The sequence below is a fragment of the Ixodes scapularis genome, unplaced genomic scaffold (assembly GCF_016920785.2).
Source record: "Ixodes scapularis isolate PalLabHiFi unplaced genomic scaffold, ASM1692078v2 PGA_scaffold1__304_contigs__length_218370807, whole genome shotgun sequence".
NCBI lineage: Eukaryota > Metazoa > Arthropoda > Arachnida > Ixodida > Ixodidae > Ixodes > Ixodes scapularis.
Genome location: NW_024609846.1, coordinates 10,375,926 through 10,400,458, shown reverse-complemented (window position 1 = coordinate 10,400,458; position 24,533 = coordinate 10,375,926). Strand labels below are relative to the sequence as shown.

Here is a 24,533-nt window from a genome sequence, read left to right as displayed (position 1 = left end):
GTTCTGTGCAACACTGGGGACAATCTAAATGTACTTTCTTGTTGTTTTTTTCTTTTTATGCAGTGCTTTTTACGGCTTATGATTTTTAGTTGTTGTTTGGTTTGTACTGATCAAGTAGTTCTTCGGCCTCTGTCAGGCATTCCTTTTACTGGGTATGCTGGATGGTCTGGCCGTGAGAGGAGGGGGGGGGGGGGGAGAAGGTCGCCTTGTCAGGCATGCCAATGGCTTTTGTGACGGCCCCGCAGATAATCGTATTCCTTGGCGGTTGTCCCAACACACATTGTTTGATTGATTGAAAATAAGCTGGCAAAATTTGTTTATATTTCCTGATTTTACTCCTGAAACTTATCACACATCTTGCTGTATTGTTCATTATGTTCCTTTCAAGAAAGTTTCTTAAATGATGAGGTTTTGATTCAGAAATAACAAAAAGTCAAAGTACGCGATGGAGGCGAGTTGGTTCATGATACAACTGGAAACAACGCACAACTAACTGAGGCGGGGAAGGTGTAGACGTGCCGTTTACACCTTCTTTGTCTTTGGCATTTCTGGCTGTTTTCAGTTATTCCAAAATGGTGTAATGCGAGCCTGTTTCAAAAATATGGATTCCGTTTTTTCCCAAATAGAAAAACAGTCTGTATATTTATATAATTTTATTTTTTATGATATCTTTATTGTTTTCATCAAAGTAGCAATCCCTTAAAATATAACAAATATAAAATTATTAGCTCCATTCAAAGCTAGGTCCACCATCCTCAGCTTCGTCCTGAGGATTTGTTTTTGACTACTTTTCCTTCTGTGATTTTTGGTCTTTGCTCGTCTTAGTCTTCTTGGCTTTCCTTATGAAGGACTTCTTTTTCTTATTTTTTGGAGCCTGCGGTGCCACAGGTGTTCGGGGGCTCATCAGGATGATCCTCCGGATGGGAAGGTTCTGTGGAACTTGGAACGATGACTTGGTAGCATTTTCCCTCTCTACACACCCCATCATTTTCAGCCAGATACTGTAAGCAAACAAAAACGTCTTTATAAAAAATTTTACAAGACGACCAAAATATAAAATCGTCCTTCTTTAAATTAGTAAGAAAGAATCTTTTGCTTCGCCTTTGATTGAGATGATTAGTAATAGCACAAACTACGAAATAGGTTAGAGTATGATTAGCTGAGCATGACTACCACCCTGTTGAGTTAAAACAAGTAAAGGGTGATTTCAGATAAGATCGACCAAAGGGTGGCTGGTCGACATTTTTAAATCAACTGATGTTTTTATATGACATTGTCTAGTGTCTGGTATAAACGAATCCACACTTAGTTTTGACCAGAAAAAAATTTGGAGACAAGAAAAATCGTAAGGCAGGGAGAGGTGGACAGTTGCAATAACGCGCACTGATGGAGGGGGCAAGTTTGAAAGTGAATAATTAAAACAATAAAATTAGTAGAATTTTCAAACTTTTTACAAACAAATTATGGGTACAACTTGCTTGTAATATAAAGTAATAATATTTATTAAAAATTTATTTAGTTTTCTAAAAATTGCCAAACATGCCTGCTCGAACGACAAATGGCAAACTTTGGAAATCTGTATCTCATGAAATAATTTAATCATTATTATATAACTTGCAGACATTATTTTACTAATATATGGCTATTATTGAAAAAATAAATAAGGTATCTGAGTGACACAATAGTTACAATATATTTGGGCAAACATGGGGAAAAAATCAAACAAAGAAAAATTTTAATGCGAATAAAAAAAAACACCACCTTCGATTTTTTTTAAATTTGGGTACCCTGTTATACTCTATTTCGGCATTCATTTCTATTAAAAACATGTTGCATCATTGCACTGTGAAAGAAGAAACAACTCCCCAAAGTAGGTTTTTTTTTCAAAGCCTACACTTAGCAGTGTCCTATACAAGAAGTGACTCTGAGTTCCAGTTTCATGAAACTTGCACAAATCCTTTATATACATTTATTCAGATGAGGTCATTGATAAAAAGAGCGATCGGTCACACAGTAAAAGGGAGGAGAAACTATATACAGCATTTTACATAAGCGTACAAAGTGGTATCATATTAGAGACTAATGATTTGAGAAAAGATGATGCAGTGTGAAGTTGTACCTTCCGGTATATTTTACATATAGAGTAAAATAAATAACTTTACTTCCACACACAAAAACAAAGATATAATAGTAAGATATTTAGGTTGGCTGTGTATTTACGATTACAAACAATTTCAGGTGACGGATGCCATAGTGCCTAACTGGAGCAGCTTCGATGCTCTCGGTGTATGAATGAATCGTGGCAAGCCGATATATTTTATCCTGCTCGAGGATAACATTTTGGTATTTTTTTATAGTGATCAGATAAAAATTATTAGTAACCACCAACAAAAACAGTAGGTTAAATACCCCGTGAAGAAAAATGTGATAAATAAGATGTCCCTGCATTCAAAATGAGCAGTCCTTGGGAAATCAAATTCGGCACTTTACGCTAAGGTTTTCCTCGCTGTACCCATTTAATAAAGTTGCTTCCAAGCAGATACGACTGTCCGTGCTACATATACGTCACAGGTCCCTTCTGTTGATGACTTGCTGAGCCGCCACGCGTGCCAAGACTGAATGCCAGGGAAGGCGCGCACCGTCAGCCACCCTTCTTTTTTTTGTTCACGATACCGAACAACCTCATTTTCGTCCAGATATACAAGATGCACGCCTTTCAGTTTCTTTGATAGAAGGCTCACCATTGTCCTGGCCGTCTGGATTGCGCTTACTGAACGTTCTCTCAGGTTGTTCAGCGTGGCCTGGTGCTTCACGAGTCCGCCAACTCCGTCACATGCATTTTTCCCATGTCCAGATGCAGAAAATAACCACTGGGCTTGTGGGCAATCGTCCTTTGCAAATTGGTGAAGCTGGTAGCGATTCTTGAAATGACTGGCGGCGCCGTCACTTACGTACGTCACGTACGAGTATACCGCAACGTTGTCTTCAACCCACTCCTTCACTTTTTCTAGAGCCAAGCAAGCGTGAGCGGCGTCGTGACACAGGTCCTCACTGATGATGGCAAAGCTGTTTGTAGATTTTCTTGTCGTCACTACACATGTAAATATCGAAACTTGTTTTTTTTTCCAGTGATATGCTTGCACTGCGTCAGGAAGCACGATGGTCCAGTTTTCAGCAAAGTCAAAATGAAAGACAATGCTCCCGCGTTGCATGCACTGTTTTTCATCGTAGATCGCTTTACCTTGCGTTTGCCGGATATGGTTGTGAAGTACCCAACTTCCAACCGTCACTTGGATGACTTTTAGGAAAGTCTCAGGTTCCAAAGTTTTTTTCACAAGGTCGCTGGACTCCCATGTTGCAAGCACAATCTCTTCATCCTCCGGGATATCAAGTTCCTGGAGTGTAAGAAACTGGCCTTTTGGGCAGTGATCACAGTCTCCTTGAAGCCACAGTTCTGTTGCTGGGTCGCACAGAAATGCCGAGTTCATTTCACCAGTGTTGAATGTTGAGCCTGTAACGTTCTCTAGAGCGGCAATACAAAGATAATAATTGGCGCAGCGCACACAAACGCACACTTCCTGGTATGGAATACATTGGACCCATCTAGGGCGCAACGAATAAAATTTCGTTAGCCCAACGCCGGAATCGGGATGCTTGTCTTTGTATATACGGAAGGCCTCTCGTATTGAGCGTGTCATGAAGCGCTTGGGCACGAACGTTTTCTCTCCGTTGAGCATGACAGAGATGACGTCCTTCTGGTTGGGACTTTGGCGCGAACATTGTAGCTCGTCTTTCGTGAAGTACTCTAGGGCAGCAGACAGGTTCTCAGGGCTCACCTTGCACCTCGTGTAAGGATCCGGCTCATACCACACGCCATGCTTTTCCTTGAGTTTTCGGGATTTACTGATGAGGTACATTGAGGCCTGTGGAATCATCTTTTGAACTTCATTCTTCGTCAGTGTTGACGGCAGGAGTGTAAGCACTTGACAACGTTCCCGGAGAGAGGTGGCGGTTTCAAAGGCCTGCCGAAAGTTGTCCACCCACTCAGTGCATGTGGAGCATGTTGGTTCGGACGACCCCGATGGTGCGTCCCTGTCGTACGCAATACGTAGCCTTGAGCGTATATTCTTGACAGCAACCTGCTCCAGTTCTGTCTGCTTTCTCTTGACATAGGCAGGCCTGTCCCGACTTCTTACGACGCTTGGTTGTCTCAGCGGCGACACATCTGTAGGTAGTATGCTGCGATTTAGATCTTCAATTGCTTCTTCAGCTGGCACAAATATGTCAGGGCACTGCTCTGAGCTTCGCATCGAGATCTACTTAGTGATGTGCATGAAGCAATGGTAGCACAGGTAGTCCGTCGCACTCACTTTGGTGGAACAGTCAGGCGGAAGAATTTGCTTCAACGAGTTTAGGTCCAACTCGCCAACACTTCGAAAATTCCGCTGCTTTGGTATAGTCTTTTTGTGTTTGCAAAAGTAATCTGCACAAAACACTCGTTCGGAGCTCCAGGACGTCTTCATAATGTATACATAAATAATAGAAATTAAACCCCAACTGATGGCACATAATTGCCAAGTGAAAGAACTACTGGGTGCACAAGTGACAAGTCCGAGGCTGAGGAGCTCACTCACTGCAAACGTACATTTGAAAAGAGAGGTCACAACTGAGGCTGTCGGCAAAGCTTGATCCACGTCAAAGGAAGAAACAGGGAAAGTCTCCAGACAAAAAATTGTGGTCAGCGGCATTCGAAAAAGACTTTCCGGAATCGCACTGTCGTCCCTCCACGCGCTGATATGAAAGCACCCGAGCTTCTACCACGTGGTTCATGACACAGCCTGAGCCATGTCGGCGACCGGTTCGCGAGGGGTTGGCGGTGGGGTTACGTTGATGGTCACTCGGATTAGCCCTTGCTGTACTGAGCTACCGCCTGCAGTGCCTTATCGCCGGCTGGTGTCAACAACGAGAACACACACACCCTGTCTACACCAAAACTACAAGCGTTCACCGCACACGCGTCGCCGCCGCTTTTAAGCTTTTGTGAAATTGCTTTCTTTTGCCGCGGAGAACCGCCTTATCTTAACTACGCGCCTGAAATCCTTCCAGGCGGGCGTACACAATATCAAGCGTTTCGAGAAATGCCCGTGGAGTAGAACTATGGGAAAATTCGGAGCCCGCGATGTCGATATCATCGCCGTTGTGTTAGTACGCCGTCGCGTACTGCAGTCCCCCGTTGGGGGAGGGGGGGGGGGGGGGGCGGTCTTACTACGATAACATGGCGACAGCGTTTACACTCTATGTATTTACGCGAGGCTCGAGTATTTGGGGATAATGCTGCCGGTTGGTGCCTGATATTATCGCCCGTGACGCCAGCGAGTGAAATGGCGACAGGCATGACTGCTCAGTAAACAGGCGTCGGCGGCCATGTTTTGCTGGTTGAAGCGAACCCCCTTGTCCTTGACAGCGAGCGGGGAAATGCGAAAAAAAGATTGTATCGGCCGTTTTGCCAGAACTAGCGACGAGTGTCGTCTGCGGTTTCCGGCAACTATTTTGCCATAATCGTGAGCTTAGCGAGGAAATGATTTTTGCTAGCCACAGAACACTACCACGCAGAAAGGGAATGCTTGAACATGTTTTTGTTCGGGATATATATCAGGGATATATATGAGAGAGAGAGAGAGAGATGAAGGTAGAGCGGAAGAGGGAATAGCATATAGTGTCGCAGGAGAATAAAGTAAACAAAGTTCCTAGTGGCCGATGGCTGCATGATCTTTTCTCGGATCACTAGTCCGTAATATGATACCTCTTTGTACACAGTAGTTTCTCCTTAATTTAAGTGTGTGAACGATTTCTTTAGTTATCATTGGCCTCATCTGAATAAAAATATATAAAAGATGTGTGTTGGTTTCATGAAACTAGAACTCAGAGTCAGTTCTTGTATAAAACACTGCTAAGTGTAGGCTTTGAAAAAGGACCCTACTTTGGGGAGTTGTATCTTCTTTCTCAATAAAATGATGCGACATGTTTTTAATGGAAATGAATGCCGAAATAGAGTATAACAGGTTACCTAAATTTAAAAAAAATCGAGGGTGGTGTTTTTTTTTTTTTATTCGCATCGGAATTTTTCTTTGTTTGATTTTTTCCATATTTGACTATATATATCCTAACTATTGTATCACACAGATACCTTAGTTATTTTTTAAATATTAGCTATATATTAGTAGAATAATATCTTCAAATTATATCATAATGATTAAATTATTTCATGAGATACAGACCTCCAAAGTTTGCCATTTGTCGTTCGAGCAGGCATGTTTGTCAATTTTTAGAAAAATAAATAAATTTTAAATAAATATGATTACTTTATATTACAAGCAAGCTATACCCATAGTTTGCGCCTAAAACGTATTAGAGTTCTCCTAATGTTATCGCTTTAGTTATTCACTCTCAAACGGGCCCCTCCATCAGTGCGCGTTAATGCAACTGTCCACCACCTCACGCCTTACGATTTTTTCTGTCCCCAAGTATTTTTTCTAGTCAAAACTAAGTTTGGATTCGTTCATACCAGACACTAGACAATAACATATAAAAACATCAGTTGATTTGAAAATGTCGACTAGCCATCCTTTGGTCGATCTTATCTGAAATCACCCTAAAACGTTTTTCCGGCTTCGTGTATAGTTATTTCGTAGTTATATAAAACCGGTAGGAATAACATGTTTACGTTCCAAAATACCGGTGCTTTCTCTTGTGCTTGCGGTCCCTAAAAGCTCAGCAATGACTCCATCTACGGTCGCTTCTCTTCTTGTATTCTGCTCGGAGATATTGTAGCGTGCGTGATGAACGTAAAAAAGAAGGCGGCCAGATGACCTTGCCTAGTCAGTGTCGCCCTCGCCTTTTCTCGAACATTCTAGGTCGGCGAGTATTAGATGACGAGCATAGTAGATAAAGAGCCGAGCGCCCTATTGCCAATTCATTCCCTGATTTTCTCCCGCGATAGCCAGCTGTTACGCCGATGTTCCGTTGCCTGTTGCTGCTGCCATCGACGCTGGGTGCAGCTTTCTTACGTGTGTTATTTTTTTTCCGTTTCTGGCACTAAACTTTGTTTCACCTTACATCGGGACGCAGCGGACGCTACGGGCTATACTAGCCAATCCAGCTCTGTGGAGGTCGCCCGAGACACGCGTTCCGCGCTTCGCTGTGCTTTTTCTCCAAGATCACGTGATACTCACACGGCCTGGATTGGCTCCGATGGCTCGCAGCATCCGCTGCGTCCGGACGTAAGGTGAAATAGAGTATAGTTCGCCCCCAATGAATCTTTAGTTCTTTCCGTTTTCGCCTGCCTCATTGTTTGGCATTCGTGACATTTCCGGTAGAAGTGCGGGGAGTGAGGGCCTCGCAGCGAAACCCCATTCTACGTCAGGAGGGATCCAAAGCGACGCCAGCGGCAGTCCGAGTCATTTCTGACCACGTGAATTCGCCGGCGCGGTCTGGTGTCCTTGTGCCCGCCGTGACCGATGTCGCCGCCTGCGGGGCAGTGCTTATGGAAGGCAACGTCCAACTGCTTCTCGGAAGAGGAATAGGCTTCGAAAGAGGCGTAACAAAAGTACAAGCTGGACGCACTGTGGTCCCCGTGACGAACTTTCGATAGGAGGTGCAGCATCGCACGATAGGTGCCGCTTTAGGCGACATCGAGGAACACCGGAACGTTGTGGAAATTGCCGCGATCTCCGATGAGCCCTTGTCAGCTCGACTTTAACTCCAAGCTTAGTGCCAGGACGACGACAGCTCAGATACCTCCTCGCCCAATTCAGCGAAAGCTTTGCGACGACGTCGGAAGTGCGCCAAACAACAGTTGCGAAACATCACATCTTTACAAACGAGGATTAGCTCTCTGTGCATCGGCCGCTGTACCGAGACTCCCCAAAGGAAAAAGAGGCCATTCACGAAAAAATACAAGAAATGCTCAACGACGACTTCATCCAGCCTTCAAGCAGCCCGTGGACCTCTCCTGTCGTACTGGTGAAGAAGGAGGAGGTTACGTTTCTATTTAGCCTCTAGACTACTGGCGGCTCAACGCGGTGACGAAGAGAGGCGTGTATCCGCTCCCCCGCAACGACGACACACTAGACCGCTGCGCCACTCCGGATACTTTTCGTCTATGGACCTGAAGAGTGGCAATTGGCAGATCAAAGTCGACAAACGCGACCGAGAGAAGACTGCATTTGTCGTGCATCAATGCTAGATGGACTGTATGAGCTCCAGGTGATGCGCTTCAAACAGTCCATGGTGACGGCAACTTTTCAGCGTGTCGTGGACACCGTACAGGCAGGCTTCAAATGACAGAGCTGTCTCGTTTACCTCGACAACGTCGTGGTATTCTCGGCCAACTTCGACGAGCATTTGCGACGCTTTCGGGTCGTTCTTCAAGCAATCAGTACTGCCGGACTCAACCTCAAACCGACGAAGTGACGGTTCGCCTACGGCAAACTGAAGTTCCTAGGTCACGTTGTGAGCAACGGAGGTGTTCGTCTTGACCCTGAGAAGACCCGCGCCATAGTGGCATTTCCATCGCCCACCGACAAGAAGGCCGTCTGAAGGTTCCTGGGAATATGCGGGTACTACAAGTTCGGGATTTTGCCAAGCTTTTTGCGCCGCTGACGCACCTCACAAGAGTCACCGTGAACTTCGAATGCAGAGAAAAAGAACAACAGGCATTCGACGAGCTAAAGTGACTACTCTAGCCCGCACCAAGGTTTGACATCTTCGACCAATCAGCCGAAACGGAAGTTCACACGGACGCCAGCAATACAAAAATCGGCACGGTGCTGGTTCAACGACAAGATGGTAGAGAGCGCGTGATCGACTACGCTAGTCGGACGTTGTCGAACGCGGAACAAAATTATTCGACGACCGAAAAGGAATTTCTTGCGGTCGTCTGGGCCATCATGAAATTCCGCCCATACCTGTACAGAAGCCAGTTTCGAGTGGTCACAGACCGCCACTCGCCTTGTTGGCTCGAAAACCTGAACGATACATCAGCACCACTCGCACAGTGGAGTCTTCGACTTAAAAAAATCGATGTGAGTGTGGTCAACAAATCCGGCCGCAAGCACAGCGACGCCGATTGTTTATGGAGGGCACCAGTCGAGCTGGCGTCTGAACGCACCGACGAAAGCGACGACGACGACCTTTTTGTCGGCGCGGTGACCGTGACAAGATGACAGCACTTCAACGAGACGGGCCTGAGCTGCGTCCAGTCATCGAGCATTTGGAGGGATGAAGGAGGGCAGTTCCACATGTCTTCGCACGACCCCACTAAACTTCATTGTTCGAGAAAGTGAACTGTACGCAGGAAACTTCAAGTGCCCCAACTCGACGTGGCTGCTGGTTACCTCTGTGAGTCCTCGAGCGGAAGTCTTCGAAGCGTGCCATGGCGATCCGGCGGCGGGCACCTGGGAAACAGCAGTATACTTGCACATATTCGAGAATACTCCCACTGGCCCAAGCTCTCGAAGACTTTCCATCTCTACGTCCGATCGTGCCGCGAATGCCAACGACGCCAGAAACCACCGACGAAGCCGGCAGGACGTCAACAGCCGTTCGCTCTCCCGACTACGTCGTTCCAGCTGATTGGAATCGACTTGCGTGCACCGTTCCCACCATCGACGCAAGGAAACCGGTGGGTAATGGTCGCCACCGATAACCTCACATTGTACGCCATGAAAAACGCGCTACCGTCAGGAACCGCTGTGGAAGCAACCAATTTCTTAGTCGAGGCCATCGATCCTCAGGCACGGTGCCCCCGATGTACTGATTACACTGTGGGTCGTCGTTTTTGGCATAGCTAACTCAGGAGTTTGTCCGGCTCAGCCACACCCGCCATCGTAGAAAAAACGGCGTACCATCCGCAGAATCACGGGCTGGCGGAACGGCTAAACAACACTATCGCCGTCATCACCACCATGTTCCTCGACTTGGAGCACAAGACGTGGGGCAGGGTCTTACTCTAGTTATGTTGGCCTACAACACGGCAGTTCGAGATACTACTGGAGTTACATCTTTCCAGCTGGAACATGATCGGAAAGTAACGACCATGCTGAACGCGGTGTTGTCCCACGAGCCAGCTGATGATTGGAGCAACGAAGCCCAGGTTATATCTCAACGGGCCGAAGAAGTCCGCCAGCTCGCCTAATTTTGGATTCAAGACCAGCACAGTGTCGACGCTGGCGGCTACAACCTTCGTCGTCGGGAGTTTACTTCTAGTCCAGATAGAGAGTGTGGATGTGGACACCTATTCATGGCCGTGGCCTCAGCGAAAAACTGCTGAAACGGTACTTCGAGCCGTAAAAATTACTTCGTTGCCTCGGGAGCCTCAACTAAGAAGCGGTGTCCGACGTAGTGCAAAACTTTTCACGACGCCGTCCATGACCCGAGATGGTTCCCATCGTTATACTCAGGCTGTTTTGCGCTCGGTAGCACTGAGGATTTTTCGTTCTCCAGAGGACGCTTTTAGCTTATCATTACTTTGTTTTTTCTTGTGTTGCATCGTGGCGATGCCCTTTGAAGAGACGAATCAATGCCGCGTGCATGACCGAGAAGATAGACGCTCCTCTACGCTCCTCCATTCATCTAGAAGATTCGCGAATTCGCGTTTACTCTTACCCCGAGCGTAAGAGATAAGGAGGCCAGATGACGTTGCCTAGTCAGTTTCACCCTAGCTCTTTCCCAAATATTCTAGGTCGCTAATATTCTAGATGACGAACATAGTAGAAAAAAAGCCGAGCGCCGTATTGCTGATTCATTCACTGATTCTCCCTCGCGATGGCTGGCTGTTACGCCGACGCACCGTCGCCTGCTACTGCCGTCGTCGACGGTCGCTGCCTGCTGCTTTCTCGACGTGTGTTCATTTTTTTCTGTGTTTCTGGCACAAGTTCGCTCGCCCCCATTAAGTATTTAGTTCTTTCCGCTTTGGCCTGCCTCATCGTCTGTCATTCGTGACAATTTCACCGTCATGCAGGGGCTAATTTAAAAAAAAATTGCTTATTAGACAAACGGCACAAGAAAGCATGCCACATCCGCAATAATTTTTTTTCTTATGGTACAAATTTCAGAGCATGTGTACAATCTGGCAGTAAAACAGTATTTTTTTACGTAGGCATACTTTCTATGAATACTAAGAGGGGCTTGTTCAGAAAACAGTCGGGAACGCATGCCTTTCGAAAGTCAGCCAACGATCACAATTTCGCTAAAAGCAACTCGAAATGTAATCAACTGATAAATAGTGTAACGAGTAACAAGTGATGAGGCGGCGAATAACTGAATTAATTCAACGTTCAATGGGGCGAACTTGTTCCCAAAACAAAAGAGGAGAAGGTTGGCGTCGCAGGTGTCGATGTTGGCTAAACAGCAGGATCGAGCGCTAGGGCGAAACTGACACCGGCTCGCCCCGCGGAGCCTCTTTTATGTACACGCGTGGGCTTTTGGAACATTCGGCGTAGAACATTCGGCGCCTAGAACATTCGAACCTCAAATACGCAACAGGGTTTTTGAATTTACTAGAAGGCGAGAATTACAGAGATAATAAAAATGTAGGTCCGCTGCCTGAATCGAACCATGGCCCTTTCCGTGGGAGCCAAGCACGATAATGGTTAGGCCACGTAAGCGCTGCCTACTTGGTCAACTGCGCGCGCGGTATTATTCCCGCCTTCAAAAAAACGCATCGTCCCGATGCAGCACAAAATGGACACACAGATCCACAACAAAAGGACAGCAGAATCACAAGCCACAGTTCACAGTTCTCTCTTTGACGAGAGTCTAACGTTCTATATATTCGTAATACGGCTTTAGCCGGATGACGTGAACTACCTCGGGTCGGGGCAGGCGTCTTGCAGATGGGCGCGTTTCACCGGGAAAAGCTTCGTACTTAAAATTGCCGAGGCGTCGGATGATGTTGTAGGGTCTGAAATGGCGTTTCATAATCTTCTTCTTGAGACCGCGGCGCCGTAATGGTGTCCACACCCGTACGCAATCTCCGGGTTGAAAGTGGACGTCCCTTTCGACGAAGGTTATGCCGGCGTGCGTCGAGTCGCTGTTGGTCTTGAAGCATGAATATTTCCAGTTGACGAGCTTCCTCCGCGCGTTTAGAGCACCGTCGTTGCCGTTGTCGTTTGGCACGTGAGGCAGCATAGCGTCGAGCATCGTGGTAACCGTTAGGCCGTGTACCAGTTGGAACGGCGTCATTGCTGTGGTCTCTTGAACAGCTGCGTTGTACGCAAACGTAACGTACGGTAACACCTCGTCCCATGTTTTGTGCTCCACGTCGACGTACATGGAAATCATTTCGGCGATCGTCTTGTTGAGCCGCTCTGTTAGTCCGTTGGTTCGCGGATGATAAGTGGTGGTTCGTCGATGGCCGGTGTGAGTGAGCCGAAGAGCCTCTTGAGTCAGCTGGGCCATAAAAGATGACCCTCGATCTGCGATCAGCACTTCAGGTGCGCCGTGTCGAAAGAGAATGGACTCGACGAAAAACTTGTCGATTTCAACTGCTGTTCCAGATGGAAGGATTTTCGTCTCGGCGTATTGTGTAAGATAATCGGTTGCGACGATAATCAACCGGTTTCCTTGCGTCGATGGTGGGAATGAGCCAAGTAAATCCATTCCGACCTGCTGGAAGGGCGTAGTCGGGGTAGATATCGGCTGCAGGAGTCCTGCTGGCTTCGTCGGAGGCTCCTTAAGTCGTTGGCACTCATGGCACTACAGTGTCTACAGATGGACAGTTTTCGGGAGTATCGGCCAATGGCACTTGTCACGAATTCGGGCGAGCGTCCTGCTGCAGCCAAAGTGTCCAGCCGTCGGGTCGTCGTGGCATGCTTGAAAGATTTCTTCTCACAGGCTGGCAAGAACAACCAGCAGCCAGGCAGGGTTGCTGGTTCCGAAGTTCTTTTTGAAGAGCACGCCTCGCCGCAGAACGAAGCTTGACAAGGCTCGTGCCAAGAGTCGCAGAACTGAATTACATTGACCTTCGAGCTGGTGGATCACGGCGAGAAGTTCCGGGTCGTCTCGTTAAAGTGCTTCCATGTCGGTATCTGTAACTGCGCCCAGGAAACGGGCGTCATCGTCGTCGCCAGTGCTGTCGGGAGGAGATTCAACTGGGGCCCTAGACAAACAGTAGGCGTTATTGTGCTTGTGGCCACACTTACGCACAATGGTTACGTCGAATTCTTGCGGTGGAAGACTCCAGCGAGCAAGGCATCCTGACGGGTCCTTGAGGTAGGGGAACAAAATCAGAGAGTGGTAATCTGTGACAACGAGGAATGGAATCCCGTACAGGTATGGGCGGAACTTGGTTAACGCCCAGACGACAGCGAGACATTCCTTGTCGGTCGTTGAGTGATTTTTCTCTGCCTTGTACAGTGCCCGGCTTGCGTAAGCGATCACCCTCTCTGCTCGGTCTTGTCTTTGGACGAGTACCGCACCGAGTCCGGCGTTGCTGGCGTCTGTGTGAACTTCTGTTTCCGGTGATGGATCAAAGTGTCCGAGGATAGGGGGCGACTGGAGTCTTTCCTTCAGTTCGTTGAACGCTTGTTCTTGCTCCTCCGCCCCACTGGGAGTTCACGTCGTCTTTCGTGAGATTGCTGAGCGGTGCAGAAATATTTGCCAAATCGGGAACGAAACGTCTGTAGTAAGCGCACAGCCTAAGAAATTTTCGTACGGCTTTCTTCTCTGATGGCTTCGGAAATTCGGCGACAGTGGATGTGTCTGCAGGGTCAGATCTTACACCCCGAGTACTCACGACATGGCCCACAAATTTGAACTTGCCGTAAGCGAACCGACATTTTGCCGGCTTTAGTTTCAGTCCAGCATTCTGGATAGCCTGTAGCACGGCTCGGAAACGTTTGAGGTGCTCGCCAAAGCCGGTTGCGAATACCACGACATCATAGAAAAAGACGAGACAGCTTTGCCATTTCAAGCCGGAAATAACGGTGTCGATTACGCGCTGGACCATCAGCGGTGTTGTGCACAGTCCAAGCGGCATCACTTTAAATTAGTACACTCCGTCCGACGTGACGAAGGCAGTCTTCTCGCGATCCCGTTCGTCGACCTCGATCTCCCAGTACCCACTCCTCAGGTTTATCGACGGAATGTATCGGGCCTGGCTCAGCCGGTCCAGAGTGTCGTCGATGGGTAGCAGCGGGTAGACGTCCTTTTTTGTTACGGCGTTCAGTCGACGATAGTCTACGCAGGACCGAAGAGTCCCGTCTTTCTTTTTCACCTGGACTACCGGTGAAACCCACGGACTGTTTGAGGGCTGAACGATGTCGTCGTCGAGCATTTCCTGGACCTGCTTCTGGATGACTTCTCTCTCTATCACAGAGACACGGTACGGCGACAGATGAACAGGAAGAGCGTTGTCATCAGTAACAATCCGATGTTTGGCAACCCTTGCTTGGCGCACCCTTGACGGCATGGAGAAGCACTCATTGAACTCGGCGAGAAAGTGACTGAGTTGTCGTTTTAGGGTAAGCAGGATTTGATCGATGTCGAACTGCGAAAGCGGCGTTGTCTTGTGTGGCCACGAAAAGGGGTCTTCCGATATTCCGGCGATTGCTGCTGAGTCCGGGAGTTGCTCGGCGTGACCCACGACGGAGCCTTTCGTAAGGCGCTGAGCCTCCCGTCGAACGTTCGTTACGAGTGCAACAGTGTGTCCGTCTTGGAGCTCCGAGATGCCTCTTGCGACGCCGATCCCTCTTCCTAGGAGCAACTGGAGGCTTCCTTTGAGCAGAACGTCGCCGCAGGAAGCCTCATCGATCCCGACGGGTACGGAAGCACTCGACCGCGGTAGTAAGTTCACATGGTTTGCGCGGACTTGGACCGCGGATGACGTCGCTTTGGGTTCCTCCGGTGGTGGAGCAGTATTTCGTAGCGTTAGCCGGTTTGCTCCGAGGTCGATGACGGCGCCATTCTCGGAGAGAAAGTTAATTCTGAGGATAACGACCCTCGCACAGTCTTGCAGAACGACGAACTTAACAGTGCACGTCTCACCGTGGATCTCGACGTGAGCAGTGCAAATCCCGACTTGTGTGATGAGGTGCCCACCGGCGGTCTGTATTTGCGGGCCATTTCGCGGTGTTGTCACTTCCCGACGGCGTTGGGAGAGCCTCCCACTCAGGACAGAGTAGCCTGCTGCGCTGTCGACGAGAGCCGACACGTCGTGGCCGTCGATAACGACGTTTAAGCTATTCATTACCGTTTCAGGAGCGTCGTTTCGGTCTCTGGTGGCGTTCGAGGGGGGGCTTCCGGCGTTCGCGGAGAATCTTGGCGTCGGTCGTTTTCGGCGACTCCACCTTCAGGGGTTGCCGCGCCTATATTTCCCCGGCGAGGAGCGAGAGGCGACAGGCTTTCACGTCGGGATCGGTGCGCGGGCGAAGCTTGACGTCGCGGCGACGGCGACCAGAACTCTCGGTGGGACGCAGGCTCGGGGGACTGAGGTCGTCGCAGGTACTCGTCGATTTCCCTAGGGTGTTCACCACAAGGGGGCGCGGATGGTTCGGGTGGAACCCGCGCAGCCCGAGTCGTCGGTATGGGCATCTGCGGTAGGTGTGGTCTCCTTCCCCGCAGTGGAAACGCAGAGGGTGTCGTTCATGCGTTGGCCACACGTCGGTCTTCCCGGGTGCGCGGGGCTCCTGGCAGGCGTATTGAAACTGGTGGTCGTGGCGTTGGTCGTGCTGCGGCGCAAGAGGCTGACTTCGGGGTGGCGCGATATAGGCGGGAGGAGGAGGAGGCGGTGACCATCGGGCCACTGCGGCGTAAGTCAACGTGGGTTCTTCAGGGGCTGCCACGACGGCGGCAGCCTCTGGTTGGATGGCTCTCTGGACTTCTTCCCGCACAGCCTCGGCGTTAAAAGCAAAGCTGGTCTGTCACCGGCGGGTAGTAGCTTTCGTAGCTCTTCCCGAACGACGTCACGGATGATCTGCCGAATGCCTGGGATGCTGGAGCCAAGTTCGCAGCTAGACGGCTCGAAGGCAGCAAGGCCGGGTGGTCCCTGGTAGTGACTGGCTCGGGCTTGTAGGGCACGCTCGATGTTCGTGTCCTCGGTGAAAAAATCTTCGACTGTTGTCGGAGGGCTGCGGACAAGGCCGCTGAAGATGTTGTCTCTCACGCCCCGCATGAGGATTCGTAGCTTCTTCTGCTCTGCAGCCCGAGGGTCGGCAAGGGCGCTCAGGCCCAGCACGTGCTCCACGAAGCCTGTGACACTCTCGTTAGGGCCCTGGGTTCTGGTTCGCAGTAGATCCTCGGCTCCCTCTCGGCGGTGGTGGTTCATAAATGTGCCCTTCAGCTCTCCTCGCTCTTGGGAATGTCCCACGATGTCAAAGAGGGCTCATGATTTTCGCACCAATGCTTGGCAGTTCCCTCAAGCAAAAAATTGACGTTGTGCAAGCGGTGCTCGTCGGTCCAGCCATATTGGTGGCAGCTCGTTTGTACTGGTCGATCCAGTTTTCGACGTATTCGTATTGCCCGCCGTGGAATGGAGCAGCCGTCCGCGGTGCGAGGAACAGGTAAACGACGGCGGCAGCGGTCAGGGTCTGCGATGACTGGTCGTGCATCTTTGGCCTCGTTGGCTGCTTGGTATTGGTTGGCAGAAATGGGTATTCCGGGTGTAGGTCTTGGGTACGGCGGCTTAATCGGGTCTCGTTAGTGCCCTCGTTGTGTCTTCATGGGCTTGGTGTCGGACTCGCAATGCGCGCCCCCGGAGGGGTACGCTGCAGGGACACGAGTTACACCGTACCTCCCCCAAAATCTCACGAATGACAAGTGATGAGGCGGCAAATAACTGTATAAACTGAACGTTTAATGGGGCGAACTTGTGCCCAAAACAAAAGGGGAGAAGGTTAGTGTCGCGGGCGTCGATGTCGGCGAAACAGCAGGATCGAGCGATGGGGCGAAACTGACTCTGGCTCTCCCCGCGGAGCCCCTTCTATACACGTGGGGGTTTCTGGAACATTCGGCGTAGAACATTCAACGTCTTGAACATTAGAACCTCGAATACGCAACAGGGTTTTCGAATTTACTCGAATGGGAGAGTTACAGAGATAATAAAAATGTACGTCCGCTGCCTGGAATCGAACCGTGGCCCTTTGTGTGGGAAGCAAGCATGCACAATAACCGTCAGGCCACGGGCGCGCTGCATACTTGGTCAGCTGCGCGCGCGGCAATATAGCTAAATCACCGAAGTGATATATCTATATTGGCAAATGAATTATTGTAATAATTTTAGTATATGCAACTGCTTAGTCTACAAACGTGTTATAAACCGTCACAATGTATAAAATAGAGCAAGTTAGCGTTCATGCTTACAACTTTGGTAACTAGGCTTGAGACGCAATACAGTTCGCCAAACGCATGTTTGGCGAATTGTATTGCCACAAAACCGGTGCTTACATACGTAATCGTATTGGTGACGTGCCTAATATACTCTATTTCTTTAAAAAAGGAGCTTGTGAATAAAATGATGACTAAACTTATTTTATAAAATAAATCCCGTTATGCGATTTTGTCTAGATTAAATAGATAAACCAGGTGCTTGTCTGGATCGTGTCTTTTAAGAGTGTGTCATTTTGACTTCAACCTGGAGAAATATAAACACTTCAGCATTATTTATATTGAAAAGTAAATATTTAAATGTGCATTTAGCGTTTAGCAAGCGCTTTCCCCAAACGAAACGAGAAAACGAATACCCTTGTAACAGGACGAAAACACCTTTAGATTTGTCTAGTAGTTGTCAAGATCTTCGCTTCTTCAGGCCCTACGTTCAGAGATAAAAGCAAGAAAAAGACACCTACGACGGCATCCATGAATGGCGCTCCAAAGTGCAGCAGCTTGGGTTTACTCTTCAGTAATATTTTTTGTTTTGTTTTTGGAACACAAACTTCATTAAAAAACACACAGAAAAAACCCTTATGAACATGTATGTATCTATGGGTGTGATTTCCCTGTAACGTTTTTCAAAGCAACCTTTTGGGCCAAAAAACGCCGAGTTGATACAAGAAAAGAAAAATCATTAGACGCTTCCGCTCCCATGCGGGAGGCAGTACCAGTACATAATAAGCAAAAGTATGATTCTATTCTAACACAAAGCTATTTATCGGACATCTCTGTGTGAGCTTCAGGGACAAGGGCACGGTTTCCGTCACAAGGTGATGAATTCTTGCTGACAAACCAGGATTCCAACTAAAAACGCATCACTCTACGAAAAGCTGCCGTACGTTACACGTTTCGCCGTCCAACAGGAAACCTTCGTCCCAGCCGCCGCCAGCTTGGTTGGGGCAGTAGTAGTTACAGTTCGTATCCTAGAAAACAAACAATTCGTTTCGTATCATATTTTTCCGAAGTCGAAAATTCGCGAGAAAAAAAAAAAGCATATTCATTATTTCAGAAACTATCACATAATAATTATTCTACATTAGACGGGGATTGTACCGTCATTCTAAAAACCCGGAGACGAGAAAGCAAACATAAAAAAAAAGCTCGAACCGCTGAAATAACACGTGCTGCATTCGACGGCTGTGCTTGAGAGTCGGCTGTAGTTGTATCGTTTTTGCTATTTCGTGTACGGGCTTTTTCGTGTATATTGTTTAATTGGTAGCCTAGCGCGCTCCACTCATTTCAGCAGCACCCTCATGCATTTTATGAATGGCAATAAACTACAATCTTTTTAAACGTAATGGTCCACGACGCAACCTTCTTTTTCACTATTTAGCACACAGCCTGTGTAGACTCCTGTGTGAAACGCCGAGGATTTTATTAAAACAAAAACAGGAAAGACAAGGAAAATCAAGATAAAACTGGAAATTACAGTTGACTACTAATGAATAAGAAATCATAAAAGATTATTTGGGATGATTAAGCGATTGATTGTTATATTCTGACACACGTACGCACCAAAACATGGACGAGTAATCCGGTGCTTCGTTTCTGGTTTGTAATTAAAAAAAAAAAAAAAACAGTCATGGGTTTCTATATTTACTATGGAAATAAAACGTTTGGGCGCGGCGTTTGGCTATGGTCATACAAGGGCGATATTCACGACTGTGTGAACATTGTTAGTTTCTTTTTATCTTGAAAGTATAAACATGTAAAAACATTTTTTCGCTCAGCGGCGTGTGTACAAGCATACGTGTGTTACAATTGTATCGTCATGCTTGCGCAAAGTAAGCCACAACCACTCCCAAAATGGTTGAATGTTTCATGTTCCTCCGTTTTATTCCATGCTCATGGACATGGCATAAGGTTTCCATTTTATAAGACGCCTTTGCGTGCCATGTCTCATTGCATTGCGATGTAACTCAAGCGTTGAAGTGGTATAGAGATCACAGATACACAAACGGGGTGTTTGACGAAAGGCGGGTAAATTCGATATCGCGAAAACTACGCATCGCAAGAAAAAAAAAAATAAAGACTTGTGTCCTTTTGGTCCTGGTCCAGGGGCCTATTTAGGAAAATTATTAAAGTCTGGAATAATTAGATTGTTAATTAGTTTTGCGCCATTAACTTTTTAATATTGTGTTTAAGGGCATGGCCTCAATTAGAAAATAGCTCAACATCATCGAAAAGCACTAAATCAATAAATTGCGGAACACTAGAAGGCACGCGCAGCATTTTACGGCTTTCCGAGAAACCGCAGAAATTCGACGGGTTTTTAAGTTTCCGTTTGCTATCGGAGCGCATCTCAGCCCCGGCGGCACCGCGCCCATTGGAGAAATAGTGCAACCAGTCTCTGCTGCGTCGCGCGATGAGAGCGCAGCAGAGGCTGGTTGCACTGATTTTCCATGGGGCGCGGTGCCGTCGGGGCCGAGATGCGCTGCGACTGCAAACCGAAAAAAAAAAGTCGAATTTGTGCGTTTTTTTAGAAAGCCGTAAAATGCTTCGCGTGCCTTTTATCATTCTGCAATTGATTCAGTGTTTTTGATGATACTGACCAATTTTCTAATTAAAGCCACGCACTTAAACTCAAAATTAAAAAAAAAATAATTACGCAAAGATAATTAACAATGCAAATATCCCGGACTAACAATATTTCTAAATAGGCCCCTCGCCCAGGACCGAAACGACACAAGTCCTTTATTGTTGCGACGCGTAGTTTTCGCAATATCGAATTTGTCCACCTTTCGTGAAACACCCTGTTGATGTTTGAATGAACTGAAAGGTGGCACAGGCAAGAGAAGTTGAACGCTAAAATGTCAGCTGCTAACTTCCGCTATGCTGTTTCCCCGTAAAAAAAAAAAAAAGAAGAGAACACCTTATTACTTATTAGTGGTTCGCCTAGAATTAGCGGCGAGATGTTTTGGTGGCGCCCTCCTACGGTTCCCCCTTGTGACGTCATTACCTTGCGAACAACAAGTTCGATGGTGTTTGTAAATAGCATGGTGGAAGCCTGAAATCATTGCACTCTCAAAGCAACACTGCCAACACCGTCGAAATTAAAGTTCTTTCATTCCTCTTAATTCCGTCGATGGTATACCCTTTCCGACGTCATAGTCAGCTTTTGGGCCAATCGTGGAAGGCCGACCACAGCGACGCTTGCGGTCGCGCACGTCGCCATTAGCGCCGCGTCTTTCACAGCATTCACAGTGTAAGGGCCCTAGTGAACTACCAGCTAGAAAACAAAGACAGCGGACGAAGGCATCGTTAGTAGATCCACCGATCAACCCGCCCCAAGCGGAGATACGCTGAAGCTCGACGAGAGTCGCTGCAAAGCGGCAGACGCGTCCGTCTCGGCGTCGCCGCTTTTAGCGTCGCGATCGTTGTAAGACGCTGCACGACGCGCGCTGGCGGCGACGCTAACGCGAGCTAGGGGGCGCTGCGTGAGTCCACTATAGTGGATCCACGCCCACGTCATCACTATAGTGATGACGTTTGGGGACAAAAGCGCTAGCCTTGTCCTCTAGGCAATATTGCCCTGACTTATAAAGCACAAAGTTCAGGACAAGCGAATGAAGAGGAACAATCGACCATTTTCTATTCTCGTCTCCAGCTCGTTGCTCGCCCTCCCGCGGCGGAAACGGGAAGCGCTCTAGTGAGGGTCCCCCGATTTTCCCGCTCAGCGGGAACGGCGGAACTGCGCGCGATCATGGCTCGCGAAATGTCATTTCCGAATGCAAACAACAATTTTCACTGTCCCAACGTAGTGTTGCAGCCGGTATGGGATTGTACCTTACTAGAGAGTTTTAGCATTGCGTATAAAAGTAAACGAAAGCGTTGTGCGTTTGCGTTAGCGTTGCGTTCCCCACGTTGTGCGTGCGCCTCGTTGCCACGCGCCAATCCAAGACTGCTATTTTGGGCTCTGCTCACGCGCTAACTCAAACAGAGCGTTTGCGTTCGCTTGTTTATGCTATACTAAAACTCACAACTGTTTCACCGTCTTGCAACGCCAACGCCAACGCAATGTGCTGCAGTGAGCAGACGTGCAAGCAGGGAGGTGTTCCTTTGAGCTGGAAAGGCTGAGATTGGAAAAACGACGTCGCGTAAAAAGAAAGTAATTGAATGTTATAAAAATATTGATAATTAAGAAAAAAAATCCCTTTTTATTCTTATTCTTTATTTTGGGACATTTGGTCAGGAAGGATTTTGGCGGCGACTTCGTAACTCTTGCCGATTTTCAAAAGTCGCGACTTTGATAGCAAAATATGCTTTACCCACAATTAATGTAATTTACATGGATTTCGCACATTAGCGAGAATGTTTTAATTGATTTTAGACTTTTTCTTATTTTATAACTTGGCAATTAAAAATGCTACATTTGGCACTAGTAATAATAATTAACACACTTCTGATTGTCATACTTGTTCGAGCGTTTGAAATTAGTTCGAAAGCAACGAATTATATTAGAGTTTCAAAAATTGTGTATTAAAATATTTGAATTTTAATATTATTATTAATAAAACAAATCGCGCCAATGTATGCCCCCAATTAACGCCACGATCACAAAAATACGCCATTTAACCGTAATAGTTCTTCCAGAGAGGGATAATTTTTTGTTTTTCTTTTTAGCACATGAAAAACTCTGATATCAGTATTAAGGTAGACGAACAATCAAACACTGGATACAATATAAAGTCCTATACATCACGCGTTGCTACAAAAACACACACACACACTTCAGCTGTCTGACTCGGAGTCCGTCTTTCGGTTGTTGTGGTGAGAACAGCGTTTATTAATTTATATGTTTTGTGGACATAATGTACAAATTTGAATTATTCTCTTATTCTTGTGGTGGGAATAATGTCAAACCAATTAATCATCTACATACCCAAAAAACCATTAAAAGGCGCGCAGTTCATTATTTTTCATGACAATTATCTGAGCGAGAAAAGGCAGCGAGGACGCACAAATATCAGCACAGATTTTTTCAACAACTACAAATATTATCCTGGATCGAACATGTATGCCACAAAATAAAGTTTCCGCGAACAAGTTCTCTAGCTAAATAATTACGATGTGAGACACATCTTGACTTATGAAAGAATCCAAAATTAAGGCCTCTATCGAGAAATTAAATCCAATATAGAGCTTAGTTTCGGTATCGCCCCAGAATTAAAACGTGCCTCCTGGAGTGAGTATAACGCTAAACAGCGTTTTTGTTTTCAGAACAAAGAGGTGACCTGCGCTCATAACAGCCTAGCTTCCTCGCATTACCAGAACTAATTTGTGTCGCTCAGTGAAGCCAGCACGCTAGACAGGCTCAACAGCGGCACGATCTTATACCTAAGAGGTTACTAACCAATCAAATGAGCTGAAGATAGCACTACTTATGTTCGTGTTTCGCAACTATATAAAGTATTACATTATTTTGCCCCCGAATGTTCCCCTTCATCGAAGTACACTCTCACCTGTTGGCGCCTTTTAATATCAGGGCACCTTGTGCTGGCCTCTTGCACAAAGAAGAGGCCGACTGAAATAAAATAAGGAGGTGGTTAAAAAACACACTAGGAAACCAAAACTTGTTTGATTGTATTGAAAGTAAAATCTTATCTTTGAGAGAATAGAATAGAACGAATTATATGTCCTGTCTTCTCTTTTCCGCATATGCTAGGGATGCATATTGGTATTCATCGTGGCATACGCACCGGGTTCTCAAGACATTATTAGGCGCAAACAAAAATAGAAAAAGCCCTTAGCCGTGTCCCTTTTTTGTGTTCGTCTAAGTTTCGGCTACAAGTGTAATGAGCACCATGCGCCGCAACAACCCCACCAACAATCCCTGTTGAACTACGTGCAACCTCGGTTCAATATACCACTAAGCAAAATGAGCAAATCTAGCTCATTTCAGGATTTTAAACAATTTAGCCAACAGAACGACAAGCCTTCATCTAATAAATATTCTTATCGTTAATATTAACGTTGATCTAATTCGAGAAATATGTTGTTCACGTATGATCTAGAAGGTATACCCTAGCTGAGATAAAATGTAAGATGTCATACCAAGCGCGCAAGTGAGAACAGCAGCCCGCATCTCTCGTGCGGCCTCCCTTCGTAACACCACACTCTGTTCTTTAGGTTCGCGGAGCCTGGTGGGGATTAGAATGAATACACTGTTTTATACAAGAGCGTATAGGGGTTGATGCACTAAAAAAAAGGATCTTCTCATTCGTTGCCTTTCCTTTAGAAAAAGAAACGTAAAAGGTGACTAGACAGAACTTTCACTTTATTTTGTCGCAACAACTGCTTTGTCACGTGTAATGCCAGCAGAAATGTCAACGAGACACTGACGCCAAGGTGTGATAATAACGCTCTTACTGCTGAGTCTTAATGTAGCGCCAGTTTTGTAAATAAAAATGTATGTCTTATGGCAGCCTGTGGAGATATTATCCAGCTTAAGCTTAAAGGGAAGATGGGGCACTTCTACATTTGAGAAAAAACGCTTGAATTGCGTTCATTTGGCCTTTAGATTAGCAGATATTAAAATTTTATTTCAATGCGACGCGCCGGAGAGCCATACGAGCAATTTCAAAATAGGACTGAAGCCCCGCCTCCCTAGCCTTGGGCAGCCTAAAGAGCCGTCGATGACGTCACGGACATCGACTGTCTTTCGCGTTTTTCTCGCGTTTAACAACACTTACGCAGCAAATGGTTTGGGTATTCGGGTTCACGGGGTAAAAATACACTAGAATTCACTTCTAACTCATTTTTTCCAAAAAGCTCCGTAGCTTCCCTTTAATGATAATATGAAGCGTTTTTTTTAGCCTCTACCATTTTTACATTATCATTGGAATGACCTCAACACCAACTAAAGGCGGAACATTTAGATGAAGAACAAACAGGCACGAGACTGGAAGGATCAAAGCAAGAAAAAAATGAAAAGAAAACACAGTTAAAAGAAAGACGTGTTCTGAGGTCACTTACCAATGACAGTGACCTAAAAAAAATTCAGTCTTCCGGCCTTGCTATTTCTAGATTTGTTCCCCGCAGGTACCTATGTGGAAGAAGAGAGTGCAAGAGGGGAGGTAAAAAAGAGACCAACCCCGTAATTCGTA

At 46.9% G+C, this 24,533-nt stretch overlaps 1 pseudogene; it reads right to left on the bottom strand.

Moving 5' to 3' along the window:
• Nucleotides 1-784: 784 nt before the first annotated feature.
• Nucleotides 785-23,512, bottom strand: LOC120842781 (annotated as a pseudogene).
• Nucleotides 23,513-24,533: the final 1,021 nt, after the last annotated feature.